Source organism: Calliopsis andreniformis, chromosome 6 (assembly GCF_051401765.1).
Source record: "Calliopsis andreniformis isolate RMS-2024a chromosome 6, iyCalAndr_principal, whole genome shotgun sequence".
Classification (NCBI taxonomy): domain Eukaryota; kingdom Metazoa; phylum Arthropoda; class Insecta; order Hymenoptera; family Andrenidae; genus Calliopsis; species Calliopsis andreniformis.
Genome location: NC_135067.1, coordinates 19,253,129 through 19,266,604, shown reverse-complemented (window position 1 = coordinate 19,266,604; position 13,476 = coordinate 19,253,129).

Below are 13,476 nucleotides of genomic sequence, written 5' to 3'. Positions count from 1 at the left end.
GTGATCGCAGCTTTTGACGCTTCCTTGACTGACGGAGGGGTTGTCTCTTCTCCGCTCTTTCTCGCAGTCTCAAGCTGAATCATCGTTTAAAACGTTTTGTCTCGGCCGGCTAAACACGGAGACGAGATAGAAGCTGTCGCGTAAAATACACTGAACACGAATCCAACGAGCCAACGCTTTTAGAAGATTAATGGACGCGTTACGCTTAACTTAGAACAAACAAAATCGGGGGTGAAACACGCTTTCCTGCACCCGCGCTTTTTTCAATCAAATTGCAACGCTTCGACCACGCTCGCTGCTCGATACGTAATCCTTTAAAATATCAACCTCGCTACGTGCACCAGCGGTACCAAACCACCCGAAATCTACTCCTGAATACCTTCGTTCTACGACGATACACATACACACCGACCGATACATTTGCCACGAGATCATCTCGAGTACACAATACTCGCGTCGTTCCCTCAACCCCTCGACGAGTTCGCCGAAGATATTCTCGGTTGTTGGAAGCTTGTTATTTCCACGCGGAGAATCTGCGCGGCGTCGCGGAGATCAGAGGCGAATCCATTGAGAGGAAATAGAAGGGCGAGGCAGAAGGAAGAGGCAGAAGGAAGAGGCCACCCTCCATCCTGACATAACATCTTCTTTGAAGCTTAGGGAAAGGATCAGAGATTCCCCGGCGAGCGCGACACGTGAAATCGACACAAAAGTGACCATCGTCTGCTAAGCGATAGGACCACGAAATTGCCCTGTCCTTGAGATTCGGCTTAACTCTCGCCCCATCCCTTCCCACCGGCTCCAGGAAAGTATTTCGCCTGGAATAACACGCAGAGGATGATGCTGCGCCAGCTAACCGAAGGCACTAATGTCTAGACAATATTTGTCTTGAGCCGGCCAAGAAAATAATAAGCGATGAGAGAAAGATACGCGTGCATGTACGCGTGCATGTACGCGTCCCTGTGTATGCCGGGCACGGAGGTCATAACGGGGTTATGAGCTGTGAGGTAGTTAAAGTTTTCAACTGCCGCCGCGATATATATGCTTCCCACCTCCCGCCCCCGGCGTCCTGCGCCGCTCCCAAGCTCGTTCGTTACGTGTTTCGCGCTAAATTTGTTCGATATCCTCGAGGAGTACCGTAAATCCGGATATGCCCGAGGAAATTGCTCTTCCCGGCGTCGGCTGGCTCCGACTTCTGAAGAGAAAAAAAACAAAACGACCAGTCGTGGCGAAAGAGCCAGTGATTTTGTAGCGAAGCTTCACTGAAGCCTTCTCAAATGAATTGCAAAGTAATTACTGCTGGAACAGAAATGGAAATGTGGTCAGAATTTTTTGTTCTTGACGACGATTGAGAATGAATGTATGGTAAGTATGCACAATCTTAACATATAACTACTCAATACTCCAAAATTCCTTGCAACGAATTTGTACGCATCCCCTACACGTATGAAACGTAGGAGTCATTTTCACGAAACTCCTCGAGTTTGTAAACTCGTTGCAGACGGGCGAGAAATAGCGGGATACAATTGACCGAACGTGGCGCGAGTTTGAAAACGTGCTCGACGAGATTCGTTACGTCGGTTTCTCCCCCCGTCCCTTCATCCGCCACTAATGACAACGCCAGGGTGCTTCAGCCCCTATCATAATTCGCAGCTTCTGGTTTTCCGTCGAGGGTTGTTGACACAATGCGGGCGCCTTACCGCAGCCCCATTCGTGCCCAAGACCGACGAATATCAATAAAGATAGAAAGAAGAGTCGGACGCGACCACGGACCTCGGACACATCGTTTGGGAAAACGTTCCTGCGGGAACACGGCGATCGTGACGAGATCAAAGGGAGCGTTTTGTCCTAATGACCTGAGACTTGCTGGTGAGTCGACGAAACCCGCGGGGTTCGTGCACCCCCGAGGTCCCCTGAAATTAAATCGAGAATCTTCGGAACGAGCACTCGTGACCGAGAAATGGCGAAATCCTGATGCCCGCCACTCGACCCTGCCCCCCACCGTGTCACCATTGTCCCACCACCACTCGAATCAAAAGTGTATTCTATGACGTCTTTCAGGACTGATAACGCGCGCACACGAGACATGCCCCCCGAACGTGCCACAACTAATTTCTCGACTGTAATTTATTCGAGGCTCCGTCAGGAACTTTCGCGACCGGCGTTCAATTATTAATAGCTGAACAGAAAGCAGCTGCGATAATGATTACGATTGCGCCTTTACCCTAAAAAACTGAGAGGCCCCCGGGCTACGCCAACTCGAACAATTAATCTAAATGTCACCACGAGTTAATTTATACTGGCGCGGAGTCGTATATCAAACGCTATCTTCTTCAGATATTCTCCAGGGTATAGAGGCTGTATAAAGCGGTTCCCGTTAACCAACGTGTGCGCGCGCTACCTTTATCAACCCTTCAGCCGCGCATTTCCTATCGCTATTTTCCCGTCGTTGCTTCGTGCCAAAGCTGTTTCACGGTTTAATTACTTTCGAAACGAAAGAAGATCGTTAAATGGCGCCCCGCGTAAGAGTGATCGTTTGCGAGCCGGTCGGCGTAATTACGTATGCACGGGCCGAGAGTCCATGGAAACTTGTATTTGCATGAAACGCCGCATAACTACCCTGGGGATCCCCCTAGGCGTCCATTTCCAGCAACTTATGCGTTAATTGATTTCTTCGTGCAGAGGCGACACGCGATATAACTGGGTTCCCTCTTCGATCGATGCAAACAATTTTCGTTATTAATCGGATTTAATGGAATAACATTGCAGTGATTCCCCTTCGTTTAGAGGCGCGCTCGTGGTCTTATCTCGCGACTGGAACAGCAAATAGCGATGTACCCGGACGACATTAATATTTATCACAAAATCACGTTCCTTGCTCCCGGACGTTTTATTGACCATATCTCTGGCATCTTAGCGCGCAAGGTACCCGTGTTATTATTACATGCAACTATAAGGTGACACGAGCACCAATAAAACCCGAAGGAGCACAAGCACGTCGCAGATATCGACCGTGCGCGTGTCCTGTCGTCGTCGTCTAGGCGAGCGAGTGCATCGTGAATCGAGTCGATCGCAGTTTCAACCGGGCAACGACAATAAAGCTTCCATTGGGTCTAATTATAAACAGAGGGCACTTTGCGCGACAATAAATCCTATTCGCGACTAGAACGGTACGTGAGTCATTCTCGTTACTTTATTCCATTTGATTAATTCGAGGGGCAGTAAAAGCACCGTAAAAGCGCGACCATCCAACGAAACTAGTCGCGGAGCATCAGACTGCAGTTCGTGGTGGCAGTTTCACGGCGATCCCCTACAGGCTGGCAGACGAGGAGAGAGCGAACGTTTTCCGCCGCTGGTACGCCCCGTTTCGGTATACATTGTCAGAATGAGGCGGAATCGTGACGATCCTGGACTTCCTTTAAAGGAGGAGAAACCAGGAGCAAGGATAAGGTCGTAATTTTAACGGAGCAGCGCGACTCGCATTTCGATGGCTCGGGCCTCGGGAATCGCTATTCCCCTTTCTACTCTGGACGATTCTCTGCTTTTCCATCACCCACGTCTTTTTCTTTCACGGAGATAAAATTTTTTCCCTTTCCGTGAGACACACGCAGCGTCCGGCTAGAATGAAGATATTAACTGTCCCCAGGAGCAAATATTTCTAATTGCTGGCTAGCCCCCCTACTGAGGGAACGACACGCTTTCATAAAATCTTTATTGCCCTGATATTTAGAGTTCGACTGCCAATGGGTGAATCGTAGGAGCGATCGTAACACGGATTTCATGCTTGCATGCGAGGAATACAACCGACGGGACGATCTTCCTGTAGCTTCGTTTCCTTTCACGAACATGTCTAGCGTTATTAATTGCGCAGAGACACCCGTCGTGTTCGGCTTTTATTAAAACATAAAATCTATAGGTCGTGAAATTAAAAAAATCTCAGTTTCCGTGTGCGGAGGAGTGAGAGAAAGTTCGATAACAAAGGGAAAGTAAAATTAGATTTCAGAGTGAGTTATGATGGTGACTGAATTTTGATATTGCAAATTGAAAAGAATCGAAAAATATAGATTGGAACACAGAATTTAGTCCTGCAGGTGATACGAGCCTAAATACATATCACTGTTACTACACAATTACTCCAATTGCCACGAGTACTCATCGCAAAGCTTCAAAGAAAGAACTCACTGAGCCCCGTTCGACACACGCGCTACAGCAAACTATCGCTAGTAATTAAATTAAGATCACGAGGCGTTAGGAGTGGTAGGTCACGAGCCATGGTCGCTGGTAAAAGCCGGAAGGCACGAGGAGATCTCGAGGCACAATGCACCGATTGTTTCGATCGCCGAGGCTCGTTACCATGTCTCTCGTTGCTCATAAATCGCCTCGATCCTTTGGCCCTTGCGCGTGTGGCGCTCGAAAAAGGAGCGTGTCTGTGCATTCGGTCCCGTATCGCAGTCGCTGCAGAGAGAAGTGTCAGCTGTAACTTTTATTGGTTATAAAAGCTCGCGATATTATGCTGAGCCAGAGTAAATACGTTTATGCTCATCGCATCTCTCTCTACCCAACGCGTCTTCTCGCCCTTCCGAAGCAACTCTGCGCTCCGACAACCGAGTCTCTCCCAGAGAGTCTTATCAATCTAATACATTTCATATTTTATGGTTGCCTCTACGGAGGCAACGCTGCCATGCGCCTTTACGGGCGCATACTCGACTGCACCTTGTGTTTTGCATTAATTTCACGAGCACGAAGACACGCGGAGTCTCCCTTGACCGAGTCGAATGAATCACTCGCGAGAAATCAGGGAAAACGGGGTTCTCGAGGCTCGACGGAGTCTGATACTAAACAAAGTAAGTATGTAACTACTTTCGTGACGCGTGTTACGCCAGTGCCACCAAATAGGCCGTGAAAATTGACGTCAAGGGTCTCGAGGAAGTTCCTAGACAGAGATTACGGTGTCGCGACGAATGTCACAGTTGTCACGTTGTTTTTAAGTGTCGCAACGGTTATTACACTTAATAAGCGAGCACAGAAATCTGAGAAAACTATAAACTCGAGGGTAAGGAAGAAAATTGTCACGCAAATACAAGTTTCGAATTTGCCGATTACTGAAAAAGAAGTATTAGAGGGCAGGAGTAACCACCTTCGCGATAAATTCTGCAAGATAACAAGCTCTGCACGAAACTGCCGTGCAATTTCGTCTGCGAACGCGCGCGATCGCAGACGGCCAATAAATAGGACGACAGGTTCCAGCGCATCGACACGGGCAATTGCATCCAGGTGGTCGTACTGTTATGATGTAATAATCCAAAGCAAGCTACCCCTAATTCACAGGGAAACCCGTAGTGCAGCTACGGGAACGTAGTGGCTCGTGAGTGGTCGTAGTACGTCGTACCGGTCCGGCAGGTCGATGCATGCGAATGTGCACGTGCATCCTGCGGTGCACGCAGCCTGGAGAGGATGCACGCGCTCGTGATGCGTCTCCACACACCTGACGCCCGTTAACCTCCACTAGACGCGTCTAGATATTCGATCCTACTTGAATCTTGCTGCTGATTCGCGTTTATACCTGCGTAGTAGCGACTTAATTACGAGCAAAGAGAAGACGAACTAACGTGCAATTGGACGAGGTGCATTTTAACCCTCAATCATCAAGATCTCGGGAAGCTAGTAATTATCGAGAGGGGTAATCGAATTACTCCGTCATAAATTCAAGAGGATATTAAATACAGGTGTTCTGAAATAGGCACATTCAAATTAATGAAATATTCAAGTTAGCATAGACTGAAAAATCTTGTTCGTTGGTAGGAAAACGTAATACGAAGCGGTATTATTCTAAGTGGAATTGTCTGTGATGAGTGCATAAAGAACTGCAATATCGAATAAGCTGCCTTGAGATAATAAAATTGCCTTCGGTCCAAGGGTTAATGGGAGAAAAGTACCTTTGACCTCTAACAAGTTGGCGAGCCTCTCGACCTGGAAGCCCGCGAAGTGGGCGTGTAAAGTATCGAAAATGCAATCGGAACAAAGAGAATTCGAAGATCGAGCGCAATAAATCATCCAGCGACCTATAGCCTCGAGGGGCGTTCAGTGTTACAAGAGACGGTAATCGTAGCATCTTTTTTTCTCGCGCTAGATACACGTTTTAGAACGCAATCGGCGGCACTCGTGCGGCACCGCGAGAAGGCTCGCACAATCGCGATCGATCGGTCGATCGTATCTACCAGGAGCCTGGAAAAACTGCCAAGCCAGGGGCAATCAATATTATCGTTTAACAGTCCACAGAGCGAGTACATACTTTCTATTTCCCTAACGAGTAGATACGCACACCTGTACGGCAGATTATTATCCACCACCTTCCGGGCACGCGTACGTGCGTCTCGACTTCAAGCGCCTCAGGGCCGTACGAACAGCCCTGACCGTGCAAGAAATACTCTACTTCGGACACATTTCCAGGAATCGTACAGTAAAACATTCTGCCTTAATTTCAACTCGTCTAACGTGACGACTGAACTTTAGAGAAGCAATGCGATCCTCCAAAACTATTACTACGGTATAATTTCCAAGTTCCTTCGCGAAAGAAGAAAGAAACTCCTACAGAGTGTGCAGAGCCTACACACCTGCAATTTATCCCGTATTCGAAAGAGTAGAGACGCGGAGCTGTTGGTGCAGCGCTTATCAAGGCCACTGAACTTGCTACTTGAACCTAGAGCGGCGCAGCGCTGCGGTTTTTGTGGTTGCTCAGATTTTATAACGTTTCTACGGCCTATTCCGTGTCCCTCCCTCCCCAACCGGTATCCCGCCCTTTCGCGATGCTCTTATTAGCAACACGGGGTTGTACGCGCCAGTCTACGGTAATCTCTGCGCGGTAATGATAACTCGTCTTGATTTCCTGGTGCGGTTAGCGCGGCACGAGCCTCCGCGAGGCTCTCGCGGTTAATGGACGATACGAAACAAAGAAACGAGGAACGAACGAACACAAACGACGACACGCCCTGGCCACGGGGCGAAATCTTCCGAGAAGCGATTACGAATAAGGCGCTCGCGAAACTCGGAAGCTCCGAGCGCGCGAGCACCGTTTACATGATACCCGTTCGAAACCCACCCATAATAATTATCATCGTTGGTAAGTAATAACGGGGGGGGGGGGGGGGGGGGGGGGGGGGGGGGAGAGTCCAGTTGGACGAGAAAACATCCGCGTTCGGCGCGAAGGCAAATACCTCCTCGAACCGGACTTCTTCTGACGCGGTTCAAACTCTTCGGACGAGTTACGGTTACGGTTGCGGGGCTTGTCTTCGCGGAAAGGCTGCACGCGGATGATACATAAAAGGTAAATGTTGTGCGTTTAGCGAGTGTTAATGGAGTGAGTTAATTTGATCGATTAAAATGATACGAAGAATGCGAATAAAGAATATTTTTGCTCGTACACTGTACGAGAGAGTACTTGTGCACGCGTTAAAGATACAGTTGAAATATATGCGCGATAAAGGATAATGCATGCACATAAAAGTTTAAAATATAGCGAGGCATGATACGCGCGCACCGAGCCTGAGCACCACTTCGAATGCACTCGAGCATTCGAATATTTAGCAGAGAGCCTTTCTCTCCTCCGGCGATTTCTTTTCCAGTGCGCTTCATTTACTCGGGCGTTACGCCCCTTCGGGAGCAGAAAAAAAGAGCTTTTCATGGCTAGGGTCCCGGTGAAATTTTCGCGAAATCTACCGACGCCTCATTTCATCCTGGCGAGCAGTTTGACGTACCGTACGCTGCCGCGATCTGACAGCTCCACGGAAGGATCCGCGACAAATTTGACTGTTATCTACAGAATCGCTGGCTGTCTTTGGCTTCGAAGCAGGGTTTATTGTACGGAACGAATGGAATATTTCATGCGTGGAAGAAATGATTTTTTGTAGTATGTTATGATCGAGAAGTAAACGAGATATACGACCTCAAAAATATTGTACTGACATTATGCGCGTGTTAACTGATAGCAACTAGTGTGGTTATTAGCCAGATTAACCTTTTGCGGTCCATGCTTGCGTATAAAGTGTACTGTGGTTTGAAGCAACTTCATAGATTGTAACATAATCATTTCCTGGTATAGAGAGATACATATGAAGTACATCGTTTTACTCTACAATATAGCAAATGTTTCAGAAAAAGCAGAAATACTTTATAGGTATGATATTCATTTCAGGTTATAGATAATACCCATGATTATTTGACGCTGTTGTATTTCTTCAAGGCAAGTGGTCTCAAATTTTTAAGCTTCCAAAAAGTATAGTAAATTGTCATAAAAATTTTCAAATTTTTAAATATTCAAATTTTCAAATATTCAAATATTCAAATTTTCAAATATTCAAATATTCAAATATTCAAATATTCAAATATTCAAATATTCAAATATTCAAATTTTCAAATTTTCAAATATTCAAATTATTATAAAATATTTTGACTTTTCAGTAAAATACATTTGCACAAAACAAAACATATTCTGTACACCGTATTACCTACAGGATTTTATAACCCAAAGCCCTCAAAAGCTAAAAACCGAGTTACATTTCACCGCAATCTACCTAATAAACCAGGCAGACCGCAAAAGCTCAATCCGTGACTCCCGAGACAAAATCTGAACGTATTTAACTTTTCCACCGTCGCACGAAAAGTCGTGGCTCTCGACGAGGAGCTCACAAAGCGTACCTTATTACGATCGCGGAGCATAGAAAACGCGCATTCAGAGGGAAAGTAGACTGACGAGAAGTAATCGGTAATACCCGTCGGTTAAAGAAGGTGAAGTGCTGAATAAGGGGTAGCCCGACTCAAAAGGATCCAGAGCAGAATCCTACAGAGGACTGAAATCTACGAGCGTACATATATATACACGCGTATTTGTGCCGCTCTCCGCGATATAAAAGACTATAAAACCCTTGTGTTCCTGCGATCTCCGCGAACCCTCGCCCCCCGCGACTCCACTGATCCTTTGGCCAAAGCGTCGTCAATGCTATGGCGTAATTAACGATTACAAAGTATTTCGTAGAGATGATTATCAGTCTGTGCCGGATCCAGCTGAGTTCTCACTCCATAACATCCGGCACTTTGATGTCTCCCGACCGTCTCTTGTTTTCTGCTCCATTGTATCGACTCTTAGAGCCAGCGTCGGGGTGGCTCGTGCACGGTGTGCGTTTCCCCGCGTTCGTGTGCTCGCGTGCAAGTACACGGCCGCGGTTCATACCGCGTCTGCGAAGCCACGACCGCGTATGTACTCTGCATCGTGGAAGCCCACGTCGATCAAGCGCGAAATTGCCGCCCCCGTCCCACGCATTGTTGAGGATACAATTTTTTAATTGGCGATCCTAAGCCCTCCACCACGCTGAAAATGAACCATCACCGTGATACGCCCTTTTTCACCGACACGATAAAGACATATTCCACGTAATTAACCCTCCCAGTGGCGTTCACGGTCGACTCGATGCACTCCCGAGGGTTATCCAATATCTTCCGTGGAATTACGTGCACTCTAGCATTTAAGCAGGACAAGATTGCCCGACCCGAGTTACTATCGCGACGCTTAATACACCGCCTAGGCGCTTTTAACCGTCACGATAAGTTTTCTGTCGCGTCGCTAATACGACGACCCCGCCGACTCTGACAGAGTACAAATAGCTTTGCGGTGGTTTTTTGCGACCGATGCTAGCTGTAGCACATACTTTGCTTCTTTCTCCGACGAAAAAGTTCGTTTGCAGCGTTCGAGTGATACGTACACGCAATTTCAATCGCATTCTTCGCGCGAACCGCAAGACGACGGTTAATCGAAAGCTACTTCAAGACGGATGACCAATACGATAGAAAACCTGCGCTCTCGCGTTATCGGTAAATGACTCTGTCTAATGGAATATCGAGGTACCGTGTCATATGTGTAAGTGACCGAGGATTGCTAGAGGAAATGTTACCCGTTAGCAATTTTTTGTTAAACATCAAGTATCTACATACTCGTATTTACGTTTTATTATGATAAAAAGAAGACAGTGGAAAATTGCGCAGGTTTTATTGCCAGCGAGCGACTGTTTCGATTTCGGAAGCTCAAAGCAGTTCGAATAGGGGATACCCCGAGCGTAAGTACTAAGCAAGTTAATGACGTGTCAAGATCATAATAGTGTATCATCGCGCGAAGACCGGGTGTATAAAGCATATGTTTTAAAGCTTCACGTAATCGACCATCAAAGTAGGCGCTGGGCAGGACGGACACAATGGCGGGGCCATTAAAGGGGCACGATTAAATTTAATTATCAAATTTTACGATTATTTGGGGCGCGACCGAGTTGAATGCGTCCACATCCGCGGGACGAACGAAAGGGCGCAAAAAAGCCGAGGGTCGAGACGCAAAAAGCGAATTAGAATTTTCGTTGGTCTCGGCGAGAGCTGCTAATAAAACTATAAAACCGTCGCGTCTCCGCAATCGCATTGTCTACCGTTACGCTCACAATACGGAACACCATAAATCTATCGTTTTTCCGTTTCCCATAAACGACAAACAGCTCCTTTCGCCCCTCCAGACTACAAAACGTTGCAAATGAATCTCGACCGGGAGGAAAAAATAATAATAACGCGCGAACGAATCGTAAAAGCGGCCACGTCGAATGGAATTTTCATTGAAAGGATCGAGCGACGAAGGTGGGACTTTTCACGGCGAGTTTCACCCGTAAAGATAAATCGCGAGCCCGCGTTAACTAAAATGCAACGATTAAACGCGGGGAGAGAGACCGTTTCCTCGAGCGCGTAATCGTTTTTATCATCGGACCTCGACCGCCTTCTCGCTTTTATGCTGCTCATCAAAAGCCAAAGTCGAACCCGGCAATTTCTCCCCCGCGAACGCGCGCGGCTTTGTTTCCGATGCTGCGCCCGTGGGTCAACGTTCAAAATGTCCCGCATAAACCGAAGGCTTAATAAAGCCAGGAATCCGGACTATTCCCGTTCGTAGTCGACATTCCGTATTGGACGAGAGCGACCGTTTACAACCTTTCGGCGATCCTACGGGTCTCGTTCGGCACCAGGCGAAAAGGGCACGTAAAAGACCGTGGAGAAGGGGAACGGAATGATTTAACGCGATGGAAAAAAAAGCGCGTTTAACGTACGCTTTAATGACAGGTCAGAAGCAAGCAGATCCTGCGCTCTCGGTCGCGCTACGTCTCTTTTGGCAATAAACCTGGGGGCTGACTTTATTGACCGGAAGACTCGGCTGCCGAACGATTTGGACAGTTGGACATTCGACCAACGAATTTCCGGTTTATAAGCGAGTACCGAGAGTCGTAACGCCGCGCCGTTAACGATTAACGATTCATTTAGGAACGTTTAGTGCGACGAACGAGGGTTCCAAACGTTATGTCGACCGGCCTCGCTTGCGCGCTACGATAAGGGAGCCTTTCTTCGTAATGGCGACGTTTGAATATGCTTACAGGTTTGTGCAAATTGCGAAACGCGCGTCGAATAGAATTCAGATGCCAGAGGAATTGTATTTAATTATGCGTCGACGCGTATTGGCTCGAATGATTGTAAAACACTTCATAGAGTGTGTGATTTTTTGTCATCTATTGTCGAACGTGATGACATTCTTTATACTGAAGTAAATATTGTGATTGCTTTCTCAATGGGATTCAGTACTCTACGTAACTTCAGAAAAAACGATATTACAGTAGTACGACTCAATATTGTTGAATTATGAACAGTATCTCTATTGATACTTCGAAGGAGGAAATGTATCCCTTCCTCCTTTATATTATATTGTCTTTGAAGTATTACATTACAGCTGCCATGCTATTTGACTTCAGTGTCCCCTCATATTTTTAATAACCAATTTATATTTATTATTAACGGTACTTTACTCGTACATTCAATTATTCTCCGTAAGAATTTCTTTATTTTAATGGCTGTCTGTCTCTCAGAAAATTAGGATCTATTATGAACGATCCTGTAGGATAGGACACCTCGATGTAATTCACGTCATTTCGAAGTTAGTGCCGCGTTAAACCTACGGAAACGCGTCTACAGAACAGAAGACAATTCGTCGTCTCGTTAATGTCATCGCACGGGGTCGTATAACGTCTTCCACAACGAAATTAAAGCGAGAATCGATTAACCAAGCGAACGTTCAAACTATTACGCTACACGCGGTATTATCTCGACATCATAAAAAGAAATTTTACATGCACGCATCCCGAATAATGGGAAGGTACGTGACCAAAACGTTTTATCACGTATTGCGGAGACAGCGAAAGTGAAGGAAGAATTTACGAGAAATGCTAATTCCTAGCCTAAAAAATAGATACGTGACCCTAATCTTATATCACGTCTTTGGGGATAGATGAAAGAGAAGGGAAGCACAAGCTAAAGTATAACCACTTCTGTGTCACAGAAATCATCGTTCACGAAATGGAAATACTCTCCATGCAAGACGATTACATGCTACCGAGCTATTTTCTCTGCGTTCGAATGATATCTCGAAAAAAATCACATGCACTACGCGCAACGAGCATTTGTGAGAAACTACGTAAGAGCAATATATGTCTACGTACGGTCCTTTTCCCGAGGGACCATTTTCAAGACGCGATACGAACCCGTCAAGACATTCCACGGACGATACGACATTCCCACTAAAACGGTTCGCTGGTAACACAAATCGCGTGCATTTAGCATTCGTTATTTTTTCGTTATTCACGGATACGTGCGTATGAATATTTAATGCCGGCTCAGACCGTAGGAAAGAGGCAACGGATCATATCGGTGGACGAGTAACAGCATGGCAGGGCACCTTTTAAAAGTGACGACGGTGCCCATCAGTGGGACCGAACCTTTTTCCTTCACCGTTAATCCCGATGGCGCGTACGACGTTTATACGAGCGCATTATCGCGCGGCTAGGCCGCTCACGTTCCTCTTAACACCTCTCATAGTTGGCGAGATGCTGCTCTTAGCGATTGCGAGCAAGTACTTTGTCTAAATACACGTGTACGTCAGCGATAGAGCATAAACGCGTCGGATATCGTCGCCCCTACAGCCTTGCACGCCTGATTGTTTTTTCCGCGCGCCCTCGGACCATTTACCGGTTTCATCGTGTCACGAATCGTTACCGTTTTACAGTTTCGAGCCGTGAAATAATAATGCCCAGCGCTAAACGGAATCAAACGTACGCTCGTTCGCGCTCGCCAACTGAAATCTGTCAGTTAGACGCGACAGCTGTCCTCTCGTGTTGCGAAAAATTCATTTTTCACGCGAAGGGATTAACTGAATTTCGAACGCTGCGGAAGGAGGGAAAAAAAACGACGGGCGGTTTTGTGAAACGCGATGTTTCGGTGAGATGCGATTGAAATTGACGTTACGCTGTTTTCGAACGCATAGTGGTTGGGGGTGGTTCGAGTGAAATGCTACCGTAAGTAATTTTTAAATTAAAATTTAAAGTTATTTGCAAACAGATATTGTAAATAAATACGGGT